The following is a 6,286-nucleotide window of genomic DNA, read 5'->3' on the forward strand; positions in this document are numbered from 1 at the left end:
TACAGCACAGCTCTGCTGGCAGTATGTTTTCTCAGGTTTTGTTTGAGAAAGTTTTGGCTTCATTTTTGAAAATTCCACTGGATAAAGAATTCTACGCCGACAGTATTTTCTTTTAGCACTTTAAAGATTTTATTACATTGTTTTGTGGGTAAAGATGAATTTGTGTGTCAACTGAAAGAATGTGTCACTAAGAGAAGTAACACAGGGAATTAGGTCTACTGAGCAGGAATCACCTCTCCAAAAACAAATAGCCAAAGTACCTAGGGCTGGACAAGTCTTCCATTTCAACGCCTGTGCTAGTGACTGGAGCGGGAAACTCAGTCTTCATTGCTAAGTTCAGAACATCCCCTCCAAAACCAGCTTTTCACCCAAGCAGGGCTGCCTCTTCCAGACCACAGGATCCAACCAGAGAAGCCACACTCCATGCTGATACTAGTAACCCAGGATCCCTGGGGGCTTACCAGGAGGCCAGAGGCCAAGAGGAGGAGGGGACTGGAGTTCTTGATCATGGCTTATTTGTCACTCTCTGAAGTCTTCCTGTTGCACGTACTTGGCACCTCAGCTAATAAACGGGGGTGGGGGCGGGGGTCACACTTCTACATTCCCACCTGCTTGGAACTATTTCTGGCTTTGCTATTCAGTTTCATGGGTTTGCCTATTCCTGTGTTATTAACATACTATTTAAATTCCTATGGCTTTATAATTTAACACATGTGATGTAATATATGGTATGTCAATATTTAATAATATATTTAGAATCTCTGAATAGGTAAGAATATATTTTAAATCTTGCAGGGCTAATGCATTCTCATAGAAGATCCTAATGCACATAGAGTACAGTATTAGAAACTTGTATAAAAAAATGTTTTATTTATTTTTGAGAGAGAGAGAGAGAGAGCATGAGAGGGCCAGAGAGAGGGAGACACAGAACCTGAAGCAGGCTCCAGACTTTAAGCTGTCAGCACAGAGCCCGATGTGGGGCTCAAACTCACGAACCATGAGATCATGACCTGAGCCCAAATCAGATGCTTAACCCACTGAGCCACCCAGGCACCCCTAGAAACTTCTTTGCTGCTTACCTCCTACTTCATTTCTCTCCCTAAAGCTAACTAACTCTCCACAGATGTTTTATATCCTTCGATCTTTCCAATGTTTTTTCAATGTATATTTATACACAGTTTATTTTCTGCTCACACCAACGAAATTATAATACATTTTATTAGCTATAAGATGTCATCAATAATAATATACACACATACTACCAAGAAGAGAATATACTGTAGGTAAACTGACACAGTGCTTGCTTTTCACTTATTTTTTTAAATGTTTATTTTTGAGAGAGAGAGAGTGGGCAAGGGAGAGGCAGAGAGAGAGGGAGAGAGAGAGAGAGATTGAGAGAATCCCAAGTAGACTCTGTGCTGTGAGCATAAAGCCCCATGAGGGGCTTGAACTCACGAACCGTGATATCGTGACCTGAGCTGAAATCAAGAGTCAGACGCTCAATCAACTGAGCCACCCAGGAGCCCCTTCACTTAAAATTTTTATTTTATATTTATTGGAAGTTTAGACTTATTTACACATAAGAAAATTTTGTTTGTATTATATCTCATGTCCATACACTAAACGGAAACATAAATAAGTTGGTTCAGGTGTTTGCTAAATTTCTGAATGTTCAGAATCTGATTTCTGAATCTCTTCTGACCCCAGACTGCCCATGGCCAGTTTATACACTGTATCCTCCCGTGCATCATCAAGAACCTTGTGATGCAGCATTTCTTAAAAGACTACTTTGCTACTGTCTCAGGGAGTTTCTTCCAGGTTGCTAATCCCTTCCCCAGTTGTTGATACTAGCACTTTCTTGGTCTACCCAGGAGTTAACAGAAAGTTGTTAGGTGGTAGGGGTCATGTTCTTCCATCAAATAGTCCATAAGTGTTTATTTTTTTTATTTGAAGAGAGACAGAGAGAGCACATGTGCAAGTGAGTAGGGGAGGGACAGAGAGAGAATCCCTCAGTAGGCTCCATGCCATCAGCACAGAGCCCGACACGGGGCCTGATCTCACAAACCGTGAGATCATGACCTGAGCCCAAATCAAGAGTCGGATGCTTAAGAGCCACATGGGTGCCCCCTTAAATGGTTTTGTTAGCTGAAATTTTCAGGGTTTATGTATGCTCGGGCAACATAGCTACATCTCGGCTGGTACTGGGCCAATAGCACTTAAAACAAGCCATTCATTGTAAGGTGAATGTGTTGAAATGTGTTAAGATGTGTGTCTCAGAATCAACTGATAAAATATGACATGTCCGTATTTTTCTGCAACTTCCTTTTCTCACCTAATGACATGTGCAGGAGATCTTCTCATGCTCATTCATATAGACCCGCTGAAGATTTTACATGTAAACACTGCGGTATTTTACAGTATATTCCATATACTGCAGTCTGTCTAAACCCTTTTCTAACCCGAAAAACAATCCAGTGAAGTAATGGGCAGAACACATGAACAGACACTTTCCCAAAGAAGACATCCAGATGGCCAACAGACACATGAAACGATGCCCAATGTCACTCATCATCAGGGAAATACAAATCAAAGCCACACTGAGATACCACCTCACACCGGTCAGAGTGGCTAAAATGAACAAATCAGGAGACTATAGATGCTGGCGAGGATGTGGAGAAACGGGAGCCCTCTTGCACTGTTGGTGGGAATGCAAACTGGTGCAGCCACTCTGGAAAACAGTGTGGAGGTTCCTCAAAAAATTAAAAATAGATCTACCTTATGACCCAGCAATGGCACTGCTAGGAATTGACCCAAGGGATACAGGAGTGCTGATGCACAGGGGCACTTGTACCCCAATGTTTATAGCAGCACTTTCAACAATAGCCAAATTATGGAAAGATCCTAAATGCCCATCAACTGATAAATGGATAATGGAAGATGCGGTGTATATATACAATAGAATACTACTTGGCAATGGAGAAGAATAAAATCCCGACATTTGCAGCAACGTGGATGGAACTGGAGGTTATTATGATAAGTGAAATAAGTCAGTCAGAGAAAGATACCATATGTTTTCATTCATAGGTGGATCCTGAGAAACTTAACAGAAGACAATGGGGGAAGAGAAGGGGAAAAAAGTTACAAACAGAGAGGGAGGGAGGCAAACCATAAGAGACTCTTAAATACAGAGAACAAACTGAGGGTTGATGGGGGGTGGGGAGAGGGGAAAGTGGGTGATGGTCATGAGGAGGGCACTTGTTGGGATGAGCACTGGGTGTTGTATGGAAGGCAATTTGACAATAAATTATATTTTAAAAAGTAAATAAACCCTGTTCTAGTATAGATACCTGTCTTGTTTCTAAATAGTATGAAACTGCTACCCTAATTATCTTTCACCATGGATATTTCTCTAGGATAGATATTTAGAAGCAAAATTGTTGTTGGGGCGCCTGAGTGGCCCAGTCGGTTAAGCGTCCAGCTTCAGCTCAGGTCAGGTCAGGTCCTGGTTCATGAGTTTGAGCCCCGCATCAGGCTCTGTGCTGACAGCTCAGAGCCTGGAGCCTGCTTCGGATTCTGTGTCCCCCTCTCTCTGTGCCCCTCCCCGCGCATGCTCTGTCTCTCTCTCTCTCAAAAATAAACACTAAAAAAAATTTTTTTTTAAAGAAGTAAAATTCTTGGATTGAAGTGCCTGCCCACTTAAAATTATGAATTGTCCCCCAGAAGGCCTTATCATTTGCAAGTCTTAACAAATATTTGCGTGTCTGTATTCCTCATCCTTGCCCACAATGGACTTTATCAACTTAGAAATTGTGCCAATAACACTGGATTAAGAGTGATCTCTTGGGGCACCTGGGTGGCTCAGTCGGTTAAGCGTCCAACTCATGGTTTCGGCTCAGGTCACGATCTCACAGTCTGTGAGTTTGAGCCCCACATCAGGTTCTGAGCTGGCAGCGTAGAGCCTGCTTGGGATTCTCTCTCTCCGCCTCTCTCTGCCCCTTGCCTGCTTGTCTCTCTCTCTCAAAATAAATAAAATATAAAAGAAAAAGAGAAGAGTGATGTTGTGATTTACTTTGCATTTCCCTGATTACTAATAAGATAAAAAGCTTTTGTATATTTATGGTCCACTTACTTTTTGGTGAGTTGCGTGTGCCTAATCTAGTTGTCATTTTAAAATGTATCAGTAGAAGCTTTTATCTACTCTGTATCTGGATATTTATCCTTTGCCTCTTGTATATCTTTAAACGCTTTCTCCCAGCCTGACCCTTGCTGCTTTCACTTTTGTTATTGCTCCCAATGTTTACTTGAAACTGAGTTGATGGAGTCAAATCTCTCAGAAATTTCCATTACAGCTTCTCTATAGCTTGCTTAGGAAAGCCTTCCCAATTCAAAGTTTACATAAATATTTTTCTACTGTTTTGTGATACTGTAGTACTTTACAGGCTGTATGGTTATCTACTTATCTTAGTCATTTAATTCAGTTGTAATTTATATATGATGTGAGGTTTCGAGATCTTTCATTTTTTTCCAAAGGGATACCTACCTGATTCAACACCGTTTATTAAATAAGCCATTTAGTCACTGATTTATTTCTTGGTGTGCCTCCTTTATCATGCACAAAACGTCCACACGTGTGTGTGTTCAGTTCTGGGCCCATTATTACATTCCATTGATCTGATTAATCTATCTGTGTCCTTGCGTCAATACCAGGAACGTTCTTCTGGCTTTCAAGTATTCTTTAAGGCCTCCAGGGTACATCTCCCCTCATTGCTTTTCTTTCTCTGGGCGCAGGAGCAGGCGTGTCCTGCCATTAGAGCTACCTACAGCGGATTTGAGGGAACACCCTGTCGTGGCAGGTGCCCAGAGAATTGACGATTGGTATTAGTTTTCCATTGCTGTGTAACAAATTATCACATACAGAGCAGATGAAAATAACACCCATTTGTTAGCTCAGATTTTCCGTGGTTCAGGAGGGAGTCTAGCACATTTTAGCTGGTTTCTGTGACATAGAACATAACCTAATCAAAACCAGCATCTTCACAGTCTCAGGGATTATTCAGAGAAGGTACACCTGGAGTGCAGGAAATGTTGGGGTCCACCTTACAATTCTGCTCTTCATGTCACCTGAAAGGGGTGCAAAAGAGAGACTTCTTACATCGGATAAGAAGTTATACTTGATCACTATTCTGTGCTGGGCACAGGCATTTTGTGTGTGTGTGTGTGTGTGTGTGTGTGTGTGTGTGTGTGTAAAGTACCTCCAAAGAAGCCCAGGTAGAGTTTCCACAAGGAGCTCATAGTCTGATAGTCTTAGCAGTTAAAGGGTGCTGGGCCACATGACTTTCTCGGTGTCTTCTCTTTCCCAAAGAAACGTCTCCAGCAACCTCATCTATTTCTCATAGGAAATGGCCTCTAGACTTCTCTCCATTACTTGTCTCCTGCTGAGCAGGAGTGGAGAAAACAGGGCAAAGACACAAATTTGCTTCAGGCCAAGGCAGCAGGCAGGCAGGGCCTTAACTGAAGGGCCACCAGGGTCACCAGCCTTCTGTGAAGGAAGCTGGAGGATCAGGGAAAACTTCCTGAGGGAGATGGACTTTGAACTTGGCCTTGAACACTGGGGAGAATCTCAGCGGGACACAGGAAGGGTGATTCCAAGAATGGCACAGCAAGGCATGGATGTCGAAGCCTGTGGGCATTTCCTGGAAGGGCCAGGAGCAGTGTGCAGGGAGCCCCGAAGGCGAGGAGCCGGGAGGAATGCAGAGGCCGGTCTGGCCTACGAAAAGGCAGAGGAGTTCGACTTCCTTGAGGATGCCAGATAAGCTTGACTTGTTTTGACATTAGAATGTTTTTTTGCCACTGCCTGGGAGGGAGAGGCTATATTCCAAGGTAATATTCCATGTCAACACCTAACATGAAGAGAGCGAACGAGAAACACAGGAACTTAAGCCTGAAGTAAACGCAAGCATTCCCAAGACCACCAAAGCATCCCTGATGAACTAATAAACAGGAGTCACGGCTGAACCAAGTACATCTTTGGAAGGCGGCATCACCTCATAAACGCTGCCAGCCCTTTGCTGGCTGTGACAAACCAAGCCCTGGGAACTTCGGTTTTAACTGAGTCAGACCACAAGCACTGGTTATGGGCTGAATTGTGTCCCTCCCCAAAAGATATGCTGAAGTCCTAACTCCTGGGACCTGTGATTGTGACCCTCTTTGGAAATAGGGTCCTTGCAGATGTGATCTGGTTAAGACGAGGTCATTGGGTGGGGCCCTGATCCAATTGGGCCAGTGT

This window comes from Acinonyx jubatus, chromosome D3, assembly GCF_027475565.1.
Source record: "Acinonyx jubatus isolate Ajub_Pintada_27869175 chromosome D3, VMU_Ajub_asm_v1.0, whole genome shotgun sequence".
NCBI lineage: Eukaryota > Metazoa > Chordata > Mammalia > Carnivora > Felidae > Acinonyx > Acinonyx jubatus.